We start from the raw sequence: 15,222 nt of genomic DNA on the forward strand, positions 1-15,222 counted from the left end.
GGAGGGCAACATCCAGGGGACTGGTGATATTCTGCAGCCACAGATAAGAGGGTTTAGAAGCTGTATAAAACAGTCAGGCCAGCAAAACAGCATAAATTCCGTAAATGCACCTTTCTATAAAGTATATGACTTGTGAAGGATGTCTTACAAGACTGAGAATAAATAGCATACATTTTTAATATAATTATGTAAACTAAAATAAATATTTTACATTTATTATGCATAATAAAATAATTAGACAACATTCTGTAAGAGATTATGGCATCTGAAATTCCAACTGCAGAAGGATTCATTGCATATTTTCAGCAGCAGCGGCAGCATGACTTAGGGGGAGTGACTCCACGGGGGCTACTTTTCTCTTTTTGGACAGCTTCCCCAGGGAATTCCTATTTCCCTCTGACTTACAGGATCTGTTCATATAGGTTGTAAAGACCAGTTTATAACACGCTCCAGGATTTGCACCTAAGTCATGAGAATGTGCAAAGCAAGTATTTTCTCTCTGTTTATTCTGGGGAATTTAATAACTTTGAGTTGTCTTGGTATGATTGTGTCAGCTGTGCACTATTCCCTAGTTATGTCAAGGATAACTAGGGACTACTTTAAATGCTGAGGTAACAGTATATACTTACTCACAGCAAAACTAAAAGGCTGTTCCGGCAACTTCTGCATAAAATGATGAAACCGGACATTTATCGTTAAAATGGTGCCATTAATATGCTCTTTGTTGCCACTGGAATTTAATATGCATGTATAGGAATATAACTAGGTTATACAACTGTATGGAACATTAGGCTGATGAGGACTCCAAGTGGCAACCACCACTGTGCTATGGAAAAACACTACGCGCACACACACATGTATGTATATCACAAAGGCAGAATTAGGCAAAAAAAAGTGCATGTACTTTGTTCTAAGAAGAAATGGCTAAGGACAATAATGCATGCATGTAATAGAGCAAACTAGGCCTTCAGGAAGCACTTAAGCTTCTGTTGTGATCAGCAGCAGGAGTTGAGGATATCCAGTGCCTTGTGCTAGCAGGCTTATAAACAAATGAAGATAGAAGTTTAGGGAGGAATTCTGTCAGTGCATGGGCATAGTTCCCAGATTCAAACTCCTCAGAATGTTATTCAGTGCTTTAGTTTTTTGATAAACATTCAGATAAAATATTTGCTAGTATTTCTATTAATCCGGAATAAAATATGCTGTAGCGTTTAAGTCTATAAAAGAAAAATAATCTGAAATAAAATTTAGATCTAGCTGCAAAGCCACTTCAATTATTCTAGTGTATCTATGGCATACAAAACAATGGTTAGTATTATTCCCTTTATGACGTTTTTTCTTGCTTAATAAAATTTTTTGTATTTACCTAAGGTATAGGAAATAGCTCATATGGTTGACTCAGAATAAAAAAATATGCAATGTGGTAGGGCAAAATACAGATCAACTGTCATGTTAACCAAGCAACCTGACTTGAGACATGGTTCCTAACACTCAGAAACTTGTAGAACCAGGGAGAGCACAGGTAATGATACGGCCTTCGATGGGAGATGTGTGTGCTGTCTTGTCTGCTCTGACTGATAAATCCTGTCTCTCAATTTTGGAGAATCATGTTGGAAGCAGCGTATGAAAGAACTTGAACTGTCTCTCACAGCTCTCCCTGTCCTCCCTGCCAGATGCCAGTGTCACTGCATGGACTGTTTAAGCAAATGTGTGCTCAGTAGCAAACATGATTGTTTCTTAAAAAAAGGCCCATGCAGATGCACACATGAAGACACTGGTGTATGTAGACCTGATGGCCATGGCCCACGATGAAATTGCTCTCTTACCAGGCTTTTGCAGAGCATGCAATAGTACAGTCACTTCATAATGTCCTTTGCTTTCTGTGTTTTTAATTAATAGCATAGTAAATGTGCTGTACTTGGTAAAAGTGTAATACAGATTTTTATTCAGTTTAATGAATAATACTTACGCCTTACAATATGGAAATCCATCAGTAATTCAGTGAGCATCGGTAACAAGCTTCTTTTGTTCTTTGGTTGGGTTTTTTTTTTCCCTATTTCCATGATTCTCTTGCTAACACTGAACCACCAGACTTGGAACTTTAAGGATCTGTCCAAGTGTCTTTAAACCAGCAATACAGTTTCAAGCATCGATAATACTCTTCCAGCCTCATTTTGCATTGAGTCCTTTGAAGAAAACGTGAAAGTGATGTATGTAAACTTAAATACTATGCTAAATTACTCAGAGGTGACCACTGAGTTAAGGTTACTGAGACACACATCCATTTAGACATCAGTGTAAAAATTCCTGCATAGTTTTAACTTCTGGCAGCTTCTCTCTCTCGCACCCTGTTGTGATCATAGCTCAGCACTTTCTTGGTTTGTTCACACTTTATGTTCTGCAAAAACATTTCCAGTTTCCTGATGTCTTTCAGAAGTTACTGTCTCCCCCTTGCTGTTCAGTTTGGGCTTTGTCCCTAAACTTTTCTTCTTATGTAGCCTCTCCCCTGCTGTACCAATGCCTCTTATTTTAATTTTTGGAATCAAAGTCACACACTTAACCCAAGTTTTAAAGTATTTGGTGTTTAGTAAATACCAATAAGACTTCTTACAGTAGACACATTAACGAAACTAATGTCTTCTACTATCACACTGTATCTTCTCCCTGTTCTCACACTTCTTTTTCCCTATCACATGCAGTCATCACTGTCTTCTCTCCTTCTCTTCCTTAAGGAGCATAAATATGCTACAGTAAATATTATTTAATTATCTTTAATACACAGTTAATTAATGTTCATACACATGGAACGCCAGCATATATTTCAAACTAAAATAATCTTAAGTAGGTTGCATTTTGGTGGTAAATAAAATTTAGTACTAACCTCAAGATAAATGGCAAGGCTATGGTCTTAATATAGCTTTTAGTAACAAAAAAGACGTGTAATTTCCTGTTACAGTGCTTCTGATAAAAATGTATAGGGAAGATCTTCTTTTATGTCTACAAATAAACTTTAATTTGTTGGAATAATTTGATCTAAAAATAATCATTGGCATTATAGATTAATTAATATGACCCAGTTAGGTAAAAAGTAGTTTAAAAAAAGGTTAATGTGACTATATGCGTTTTCTTTGCTTTTGCCTGTTAGCACAGGGTCAAAAATAAATGTTTGTTTCTTTTCCTATTCCTTAATCAGCAATGTGCTCATTATAAAAGGGCCAGATCTTTGGGCGTGGTCAGTCTGCAAGGAATTATTATTGTTAACTACCAGGCAACTACCTGGCTGGTACTCATCAGTCTTTAAAATACTTTGGTAGTGTTACAGGCCTTAGAGATGAAATTATGTGTGGCTTATTCTCCAGGCAGGTCACACTGTGCTTCTCACATCACCCCACTAGCGAGTAGGCTGGGGGTGCACAAGGAGTTGTGAGGGGACACAGCCAGGACAGCTGAAACAAACTGACCAAAGGGATATTCCATGCCCTATGACATCATGCTCAGCATATAAAGTTGAGGGAAGAAGGAGGAAAAAGGGACATTCACAGCAATTCACACAAAGGTGTTTGACTTTCCAAATAACCATTGCACATGATGGAGCCCTGCTGTCCTGGGGATGGCTGGGCACCTGCCTGCCCATGGGAAGTGGGGAATGAATTCCTTGTCCTGCTTTGCTTGTGTGTGCAGCTTTTGCTTTACCTATTGAACTGTCTTTATCTCAGCCCAGGAGTTTTCTCACTTTTACCCTTCCAATTCTCTCTCCCATCCCACTGGGGGAGAGTGAGGGAATAGTTGTGTGGGGCTCAGTTGCTGGCTGGGGTTAAACCACAGCACTTGGTGTTCCTGGGACATTGTTTCACAACGCCTGGGTTTGAAACTGCTTTAGGCTGTAGAAGCCTTGGCAAAAAGATCAAGAACATGCCTCAAAGTCTATGTGTGCCTTGCAGATCTCCATAGCATCAGTTGCCTTTTCTCTTTGCAGAGCCACTGGGAGGAGGCAGTGTGTTCCTTACAGGAATATGTCACAAATGACAGGCCATTTGGTATACAACAGCTCGCTTTCCCTAAAACTGCTTTGCAGGCTCTGTTGTATGGTACAAGACTGTTCTCATCAGTCATAGATCAGGGCTGTGTTTCATTTAGGCTTTACTTACAAAGACACAATTGGGAAAGGAGCTTCTTGTCCAAGTAACTTCTTATTAAGTTGCTCCTTATGACTATTTTGTCCCCAACTTGGATGATTTTACCAGGCTCATTTAGGTCTGAATATCAAGTGTAGATATTGCTGAGCCTTCTTAGGGATTTTGTTTATAAAAGCTCGCATTTAAAGCCCTCTGTTTTGCAACTGATGAGTGCTGCTCTGGTGTTACCATTATACTTTTTTTAAAAAAAATCAATTTAAATAAATACCTCAGAGATACTTGCATGTGCCAGGTGGTGAACAGTTAGCATTTTAGTTTCCAGTTTCCCTTCTTTCTATTAAAAAAGTTAAATGCAGTGGTAGTAGCACTCATAGAAACCTGGTGGTTGTTAGGTTGGTTTGTTTAGTTTTTGTCTTTAACCTGTCGCATATTCCAAGTACCTGAATCCTGTGTTTGAACTTCTTTTTAAATGTGTTCTTTCAGGAATGGGAAAATAATTAAGCAAAAACCCAGAATCCAAAATACATGTATGAAAAGGGTTGTCCCACATTCTTGGGTGCCTTGGGCCAAAGCTATTGCTTTTCATTTTCCATCCTTGGGGAAGAGGTGAGGTCTGGATGTCATTCCTCATCTTCCCCTCAAAGGTTATGTAAATTAAGTCTCAGTGTGACAGGAGAAACAGGCTGGTGCAAGGCTGGTCTCCGTTCTCCTACACAGGACAGGGGGTTAGGGTGCAGACTTTATTTCCTCACCTCCTATAAATGAACTGAAATACGGAGTTGGAACTGAAATAGATGTGAAATAGCTGCTGTTGTGCGGAGCCTGAGAGCAAATTGATTCTTCTTCCAAAAGTAAAGAGGAGGTAGCAAAGTGACTTGGACTTTCAGAGATCGCCCAGATCTCCCCGGTGTTCCCAGGGTTGGTACCACAGCTGCAGGTTCATCCCTGACTTTCAGTCCAGTTCTGGATTGCTTTCTCTGCTGCTTAGGCTAACAGCCCAACTCGACCATGATTCCTAGACCATAGCTCCATTCACATATACAGGTACTATTTAAATGATGCTTTAAAGTAATGCTGCTTCTGATGTCCTTCCACATTGCTAGGTTTTAATTTTTTTATCAATTCTATCATTTAAAAAACAACTAGAAACAGTGCAGTTAATGATCCTTTCAAATTCTGTATTATAATCCTATAAATACAGAAAGTGGGTCTAGTGACATCATAAACCACGTGAAAATCATCCTCCTTAGTTCATCATGATATTACTGGTACCCCTTAGAATATAGTATTTAAAGGTTTATATTTGTTACTTCAGTGCACTTTCCTTCAATCCCTGTTCAAGCTAATTATGGATTCTCTCTAACAACTCTATAGTTGAGGACATAATTTGTTCTGCTAGAAATCCCATGTGGAATGTCTTTCCTTACTCAGCTTCCTTAAAATATTTTTGTTGAAATTTTGCATGCACAGTCTACAGGGCAAACAATACTTAAATTATTTGAAACTGTACAAGGTATTGAGCTTGTCAAAATGAATTCTTAAGTTCTGATGAATTTTCATTAGAAAAATGTTGTATTTCATGCATCTTTTTGTTAACCATCTCTTGGTAAAATACAGAGAAACATTTCCATTAGGAAATATTGGAGACATCTGCTATGGGTATTTTAACATATAAAAAGACATTAGTAATTTGTTTGAGAGAGATGTGTCTTTAGATCAAAAAGGCAATTTTTATAAATCAGTTGATGAGGATTGATTTTTTAGCCTGATGTCCCTAACTTATTTTGAGACTTGCACCAGACCATCCATCCATCTTCTGTCAGTTTCTTTAATAACTTTTTAAGCTGTTGGCCAGTTTCAGTCAAAGCTGACACACCATAGTAGTTGCTGAGATAATTTAAGTTCCTGCATGTTTCCTGGAAGATGTGGAAGAGGAGAGGAGAGAAAAATAATCAGTGAGGGACAGGCGGGCAAAATTCAGCTCTCTTTTGTTCTTCTCTCTTACAACCAAACAGCCAGTGTGTTGCTTCATCCTCTCCAGCCAGCATAGCTGGTTTTATCTTGAAGGATGTGTTGGGGAGCTGCTGCTACGTCATTGGGAGATTTAGTTGACAGGGCAAGAATCCATTGGAAACCATGCTTCAATTGGTACAGTGCTCATGTATCAATGTTTTTTGGGTCCCAAATTAGCTGTTGTTGCAGGTTGTCAGACCGGGTCATTTTAAAAGTAAAAACTGGAAAAGTATTTTTAAGGATAAGGATAACACACCCAGCTATCTGTATTCTGCTTTAGAAAAGAGAGTATCGGGAACACCTGAGATTGAGAGCACTGATGTTTCTTATTCAGTCAGTGTATAGAATAAGGGTCCTGTTATATGGAGAGATGATTCCACAAATGCTTTCTTAGGCATTTCTTCTGTTTTTTTAAGGTTGTTTACTGATGGGACTACGACACAATGCATAAGTCTAGACAGATATATTTATGTGAGGAAGAGCAGCAGGGTTTGAACAAATACTAAGTTCTTTTTACATATTTTTAAGGATACTGAGCATCTGCAAATTCTCATCTAACATGGGGTCCAGAGGCTCTGTACCTATTTGGAATTCAGTCTCTTCATTTAGGTGACTAAATGTGATTTTCATCACATTTTAATTTGAATTTTAATTACTCAGTCTTTAGGACTTTGATCAGCACTTATAAATTATAGCACAGTCATCTTATACGATATTCAGTGATTGATTTTTGTATGCTAAAACGTAGTCATTTTGAGAAGCAATAAAACCACTTTCAAGTACAAGAAAGATTTCAAAAATAAACGCATTTGTACCTGATTTGTTCAAGTCTGTGTCAGACCAGAGGAGGAAGAGCCCTTGCAAGGGCAAAGCAGGTGGCTAATATCTATTCAGTCTAAATAAATGCTGCAAAATTCAGTCAGCAATCAGCCCAATCAAGGCCGGTGAGCACATTTTTGGGAACTGCTTTATCCTGCCTGATGGTGGTGGAAGAGATGTGTGTACACTATTGAGGGATGCCAGCCCCACCAGTGCTGTAGGTTGCAAAAGTGTATTCTGAAAGGCAATTACAGCATTTGTTCCAGCTGAGTTCTTGTTCTAGCCCACATCTGTTTCTAGCTTCCTTTTTAATATTTGGATCTCTTTAACTCAGTTTCCGCTCAACTTTGTAGTTGATCCTGATCCCCTAAATTATGCCAAAATAACCCAAAAGCAGCTAATCCTCTACGAGTTTGTATTTTGCACTTCCCTCTCTGCTCAGTTTGCAAGTTCTTGTGCAACTACAGCATGCTCAGAAGTCTGTGTCCTGGGAAGATGGGCTATCTGTGCCTCAAGACTTCTGGTACACCTTTTAGGTGAGCAGGCTCCTGTGTTCTTGGGTATGTATTAGAGGCCTGAAAACTAGAGAAACCAGGATTCCTTTAATTAGTGACAGTGCTGTCCATCTCCTGATTCTAGTTATCTTTCAGGATTCTCAGCTGTGAGGGCACAGAACGTGGGTTTGGGAGCCTGCTGTTTGGATTTTGTCAGAGTGTTGTATGGGAAGCATAACTTAAAAGAGAAGAACAATTTTGAAAACGGGGATTAGATCTGCTTTTGTCTCCTGGATGTTCCTCGCTAACCATTGGCAGAGTTTCCAGAGACGGGGTATATGCAGGATTTTTCAGGCCAGCTAATTTACTTCCCTGGGACATAGGAGAACTGGATTCAGTCCTCCTCAAGATATGGGCAGCCCAAAACTCAGGAGTTCTACTTCCTGGGTTAGTGTCTAAATTTCTTGAAAGTTATGGACACCAGTGTTTCCTTTTCCTGAGCAGATGGGAGCTCCTGAAGTAAACATGTAATTTAAGCAAATCTTGAGACCTAAATTAGTTCTTTATTATCTCCATTAATTGTACTGGGAATTTGAATGGTTATGGAGAAGAGGCCAGGCTGTCTTTTAGTACTGCTGTGCCCAAAGTTGCACCTAAACAGGACAGAAGCTTATTCCTACCCTGCTTTACTGATACCCTGTCTCTCAAACCTCTCGCTAGTCTTTTTTGCCCATTTTCTGATTGTCATATCATTTTCAGTGCCTAGATTCTAATTTTTCTGAGGCTGAGACTGATTTTTCTGTTGTTCCTCCGTGCAGTGAGTGGCGTGACATCATTCTGTCATGCTATCCTCTAAAGCCATTATGCTGTGCAGTGGGAACATACCAGCTTTCTTGGAGCCGGGTTTAACACCGTAAACATAGGATTGCGTTTCACCATAGGAGTACAGGAAAGCCTGTACCCTTATGGTGAAACCCTACTGTTGCCAAGACTGTGATACTGCTTAATGGCTAAAACCTCAAAGAAGCTTGAACAGCTGGGAGCCTGTGTTCAGCTGAAGTGCAATGTCAGTGCCTAATTCCCATCGTCTCCTCAGAAAATCTCATCTCTCATTTCTACGACTAGTAATCCAATACCTTTCATGAGAGCTAAATGCATATAAATAGAATTTTTCAAATACATGTGCAGTCTGAAGTATCATCAGGATCAGCCTGGCTGTTTCAGTCTGGTTTTGTTTTTAAACCTGACCTTCAAATATGTGCCTTTCTAAATGCATTTTCGGGTGTAGTTTTACTTTGTTTTGTTTTTCGAGATCATGTCATTGTTATGTAGCTGAAGAAAGGGTAGTACTGAAAGCAATGTATCTTGGAATGCAAGTGGAACTATTTAGACTTTTCTTTAAAGCACAACCTCTTGATCTATCACCATCCAGGGTTTGGAAAGAAATATCAGAGTATTATGAGCTATATTCTTCTGCTGTTCTGTAAACTCTTGGAAATAGCCCTAGAACATATGGACTACTTCCATCTCAGCCCCAAGAAGCCTATATACATCTGATAACAAAGAGGAAATAAATCCATACATAGAGTCTTCTTGAATTTCAATTATTTACTTAATTTATGTTTACTTTTTGGAAAATGCTTGGATTATTTATAATAGTTACACAGTAAACTCTTGCAGCCTTTAAAGAGGTATGTGGATTAATGACTTATCAAAGAGTTGTTTTACAAGAGTACGGGGGTATTTTTAGAATGAGTGCTTAGTTAAAATAGTCACTAATGGCATGTTATTCACATAGGCATCTTTTATACAAAACCTATGTATTTTTTATTATCTGTACGTTCTGACTTGATTCAGTGATGTTCCTTTGTATACATTCATATCACATTAAGTCTATGAATAGGTCCAGTTGTTCTAAAGTTAGTTGTGTTCCCTAGAATAACATACTGAATTAGCCCTTTGAGGACTGTATTACCATGATGCAAAATAGATTCAAAGGAATCATTTGGTTTTAAATAAAAGGTGAGGAGTGCAGGGGAGGGGTTGGTGGGTTTGAGGGGTTTTTTTTTTTAGTTTAAGAGTGGAATATATGTTTTCTTTAGCTGTAAAAGCACAATCAAGGCAACATGATAAGTGAGTCAGTGTTGTAAAAGTAAAACTAATTTTGCCTTCACTCACATGAGCTATAGAAGGAGGAAGCTTTATTGTCCCTGGGAAGGTGATAAGGCAGAGTAATTGTATATTATACTGTCCTGGAACATCTGCCTGAAGACTGTTGGAGCAATTCATCTATCATGGACGATACAGCATGTTTTGTCTTTCTGCTTTAACCCATCCCCACTGCTGGCCTGCACGAAGGTTTTGATAGGGACTGTGCCTGGGCTGGGGCTCACATTAATCAGTCCCCTTGTTCAACACTCCAGCTGACATAATTACAACCTGCGCACAGCAGTTATTCAAGTCGAGTCCTTGTCACTCGTGGTGCGAAACTACACAGCTCAGATCCCGAAGGAGATTGCCTTATCACACAGAACAAGGGCTCACAGGAGTTGAAGAGAATAGAAATGGGAAAATGTCTTCCGGGAGTACTATATATTCCTTTAAAATAAGACATTTGAGAGACTTACAAGGGACAAAGAGAAGCATTGTGCAAGGTCTGAAATGAACAGGTTATTATTTTTAAAAGGATTACACAGGCCATTTTTGTGAAATGGACATGGATTATTAAATAAATTCAGTGGTCTCTCTCTTTCTTATCATTCAGTGACTCTGCCCTATTAGTTTTCTTCAGAAGTGATAAAACAGTTTTTGACTTGTATAAGCTTTAAGTATCTCTCAGTAGAAATCATCAGAACACAACTAATAAAAGTGCACGTATTATACCAATAAAATTGGCACACACATAAGGGAAGACCCACAAGGATCAGAGTTAAAGGTGAAGGAAGAAGCATGCAAAAGGGCTTTCGAAGATGAGCAAGTTCATTAGTTTCTGCTGTACTATGATACAGGAATGTGAAAGATGAAGCCAAAGAACAAGTTTCATATTTTACCATTTTTTACCTCTTTTCATGTTAACCCTCTGTGGGGAAAAAAGGCAAGTCCATAACACCATCTGTACTAATGAAATGAAATGAAACAATTTTATTTTCCTGTAGTATGATGGGGTTTCTTTTTATGTGGTTGTTTTTTTCTTTAAGACAGAACCTTTGCATATATGATCATAGGATAATTTATTTAGTGTTGGTTTATAAAATCCCTCAGTATGACAGTATTTCATTGGCATTCAGAAGGCTTTTTCCTGGTGCTTTTTTTTTTTTTTTTTCTTGGGTACTAGACCAGCTTTTTGAAGCAGTACTATTCAGGTAGTTCCTATTCTTCTCACTTGATAGATTTACAATGTTGCCCTGATTTCTCAGCTAGTTAAAATACTGTGTCTAATATTTAGACATAATTGTGTATAGTTGAAAGAATGGTAATAATTTTATCTGTTCTGGGTGTTCCAATTTTAAGCTAATACTTTTACAAGACTGCTTATCTGGGATTGAATAGTCTGAAGTGGAAGTGCTAGAAGCTATCTTATACGTTTTATTCTGCATGTATGCACAAGGTTTGCTAGGTAAGTCAAATCTATAGTTCAGTGCTTCCATTCAGTGGTGTTTCATTTCAGTATCACTTGGTGAAGCACACACAGCGCGCTGAACCTGATGGGTAGGTTCACTGTGAAAGCCTAGCTACATGAGAACTGCAGGTTCTTACTGAACAGCGGGGCGTCCTTGTAGGCAAAGGTACTCTTTTAGGAGCAAAAATTAAATTTTTGCTTGTTCCTTCCTCCTACAACCAGTTTTCCTGGGGTGAATGATGACTGTGAAGTAAGCTCAAAGTGCAGAGCCAAATACTGCATTTACTTATATTCGTGCAGACAATGGCATTATGAGGACATAATCTGAAGAGAATGATGTTTCTCCAATATATACTTTCAAGGCAGATTTTAGATGGGGTAATCAATCATACCTCCAACCAAAGAACCAAATTTGACTTTCAGAACCTAAGAAGCTTTTGCAGTATTGACAGCCAGGAAGAATATATTTTAATTTGCAGACTGAACAAATTTCCATGACATCATGGAAACACAATAAATGTCTGACCTCACAATGACATTTTTCAGACTTAAACTGTACTTCTTGTAGACTTTGAGCCCGGAAAAAGCCTTAAGCTCAGCTAGTCTGACCTTCTACATAAAACAAACTGCAGAATTTTTTTTTTCCAGTTTGCTCTCTACTGAGCCTCTTACATTTGACTACATTTTATTGTCTAGAAAGACATTCAGGTTTGATCTGAAAACATCCAGAGTTGGAACCCACTCCTCTTGTGTGAAAGGTTAATTGCTGTAAGTGCTGAAGAAATTGTGCTTTATTTCTTGATTTGAATTTGACTGTAACTTGTAGTCATTGTTTTGGGTTTTCTTACAGGTTTTCTCTAAGTTAAGGTGTCCCTTAATCACACGTTTGTTCCCTGTTAAGTTACTTCTGCCCCAAGCTCAAACGTAGTAAGAAAAACAGAGGAGTTTTTTTTAATTTAACTGTGTTGCATGTCCGTGTGTCCGTCCTACTCACCCTCAGCCCTTAACTTCTGTCTCTATAATACTTTTTTGGCCGTATGTTTCCTTTTAAAAATGCAGGAGGCATTAAGGGAAGTAGATATTCTTGTATGAGTTTCTCCAGTGTCGTCAGAAGAACATTGCACCCTTACATTTGCTTGCTGCTTCCTTGTTTCTGCATCTAAAGATGACATGGGACCTTTCTGCTCACAGCATCACAGGGGAAGCTCACATTAAGCTGCTGGTCCACTAATCCCTAAATCATTTTCGATGTCACAGCTTTTCACATCGTTATCTCATTCTGTAAGTTACTTGCATGCTTGTGCAAAGGTGTGAGACCTAAGGTGTAGCTGTGTGTGTACACGTTCTGATTGAGCAGGCCTGGCTTGTGAAACAGCTCTGCTCACTCTCTGTGACTGCAGTGTCATCATTATTAATCATGCTACCGATTACAGTGTCATCTGCAAATTTTATTAGCTGGGATTTTATAAATACTTTTGGCATGCATATAGCAAAAGTGAATCTTTCAGACAATTAATGCTTATTCCGTTAATAAATTGGAACGTTTGAAAGAAGGAAGAAAGTGACCACCTCTTTTTGCGTGGGGGGGTTGGGGCTGAGATCAGGCAAGAAGAGGCAATGTATTACCATTTTAAAAGAACCCTTACTTTGAGCAGAGACCACAGTGCCCTGGGTATGAATCCAGGCTGCAGAGCAACAGGATCTACTCTCTAGGGAGTCCTGTTGTCACTAAAATGGCTGAACGAACTGACAGAAAGGCCAGTTGGAGGAAGCACCATCTGCATCTGAGATTGACAGGCAGCCTTTAGGGTCTGTTGCTATCATTTCTGACTCCAGCAGCATCAGGAGTCCAGTTTCATCTTCTGCAGCCTATAGGCGCCACACCCTTTCTCAGGCTCCATCTGCACTTTTATATTTGTGAAAATACTTTATGGGTTCCTGAGGATATACAAACAGACTCTACAGAATTGTTCAGTTACTTTATGTGGTCATTAAAAGAAGTACAATAGGGAAAAAAATTGATGTTGAAAGGAAAAGCGTGTCTTCAATTAAATTCATCCTAGCTTTTTTTTTTCAAAAATGGATGCTTTCCATGGCCTCATTTCAGCAAGGCATTTGATCATGTACATAAATTTAAGGTTGTGAGTCATTCTTTTGAAGTCGATGGGGCTGCTTGTACTGAAGCTGCACAGGCGCGTAAGTACCTTGCTAAATCAGGGCCTGTGATACTTAACGCCCGGTCTCCATCCTCACACCGCTGCAGAGATGCTGTTTCTCAGACCAACTTCTCTTTTATGCCATCTGCTCCAAGAAGAAAGGAAAGGGGGAGGGAGGAAGCCCGTGAACAATGGAGTGATTATTCTCAGTTACTGTGAAATAGATGAACTCCACCTGCTATTTCTGCCACTTAAACCTTGGCTGACACGGTGCAGCAGTGCCCTGTGCACAGTGGACCCGCATCCCTCATGCGCGGCAGGCAGGCGGATCCAGAGGGCCCTTGAGCCAGGCCATTGCAGAGCCCGCTCTGCCTGCACTGAGGCAGAAGCTGGGAGTCCTGGCAAATATTATGGGCAGTTTTCAGTAGCAAATCAGTCCTGTGTAAAAAATGCCTTTTTGGGGGGGGATTGCTGAATTTATTTTTATTTTCTGCAGTCAATAGGAGACACTGTGCCTCCCTCCAAAGAACTACTTGATAGACTTGGGAGCTGAGCAGCCCAGCTCTGCACTGCACCTCCATAGGCAGTGGGGACCACAACAGAGGCCAAGAGCTGAGGCACATCTCCCTGCCTTTCTGCACCCCTGCACCAAGTCTAGTAGTTTGGGCATCATTTGCAGGTTTCTGTCTGAAAGGTTCCTCTTCCTGTAGAAAGCAGAATTAATGGAAGCATTTAAGGCAGGAAGCCATTATTTTCTGGAATTAATTTTTTCCTTTTTTTTTTCTTCCCCCCTTTTTTTTTCCTTTCTAAATAAAAATAATCTGTCTGAAATTCAGTAGTGTAGATCTAGATGCCAGCATGGGTTTTGTACTTTGGTTGTTGTTCACTGGCTTTGTAACTGGCTTTACACATTCCTCAGAGGTAAACAAGAGTAGAGTACATCACTTCTTATTTCCCTACGGAATCTCTAATTACCCTGAATTTGCTTTTAAAAGCACACATTTTGGCTATCATAATCAACTTCTTGCATCACATATATTTGTAATGATCCATTTTTTTGAAATGGGGAATTTTTATTTTAATACATTGTAAATATAATGGTAGATCTGTGGTCAGATTATAATTTGGACGTGCCAGTCTGCTGAACGGAGCTGAGACACAAGCAGTAATTATCAATCTTCCATCATTTTCAGTGCTGACGCACAAGTTTTTGTTGCTTCCCTACAGGGCTCTGCTACTTTTTAGCAGCCAGCATTGGACATCTGTCACACATACTGTATGTCATAACAAATAGATCATTACAGAAAAAAATTCAAAGCTATAAATGTAGAAAAGCAGAAAACATTACGATTATTATCCCTGGGTGCTACTATAATACTGTCAGAATAAATCCCAAATACGTTTTTATTATTTTCTTTGTGAAACTGACTGTATCATCAAATCTCATTAAAACATGTAAATGTAGTATAACTGTGTTTTATTGGGTTACTTCCTATTTTCTGGGTGGCAATACATGCACTACATGGCAGCACATGTAAAGCATGGCAGCGCGTGTGGTCGCCAGATTGTAGGGCACACGTTTTTATGGCACTGTGGATGTGTATTTCAATCATTTTTTGCCTGGTATGGTTGAAAAGCATCAGCTGTGGGCAAATGTTCACTGCAGAAAAAGCTAGGGTGGTAAAGCCCTTGCTGTCCCCAGCAGTTCGTTTGCACTGTCCACCAGAGGTCTTTACGAACAGCAGAGAGAGATGTTTGCCAACAGTGACATAGGCAGAACTGAGCTGGCACTGGGTACGTTGTGGTTGACTTCCTGAGTTCCCATGGAGCTGTATGCGGCTAATTCTGGCAATAATATCATAATTCACTTGATAATTGAGGTCGGTTGCAGAGCACCAGCACTTGTGTTCTTGTGATTGTTCCCTCAGTCATTTAAAACCTAAATAAGAGGTAGGATTTTTCCTTTTAAAGGAGAAGGGCAAGGA

The 15,222-nt window shown here is 39.3% G+C and overlaps 1 protein-coding gene across 1 annotated transcript in view; it reads left to right on the forward strand.

Annotated features, from left to right (window-relative positions):
- The window catches only part of ZNF407 (zinc finger protein 407), a gene marked incomplete at both ends in the record, with an annotated part of 319,806 nt that overhangs the window by 196,383 nt on the left and 108,201 nt on the right, over positions 1 to 15,222 (forward strand). The gene's annotated exons all lie outside the window — the stretch shown is intronic.

Source organism: Gallinula chloropus, assembly GCF_964237585.1.
Source record: "Gallinula chloropus genome assembly, chromosome: 2".
In the NCBI taxonomy this organism is placed as follows: domain Eukaryota; kingdom Metazoa; phylum Chordata; class Aves; order Gruiformes; family Rallidae; genus Gallinula; species Gallinula chloropus.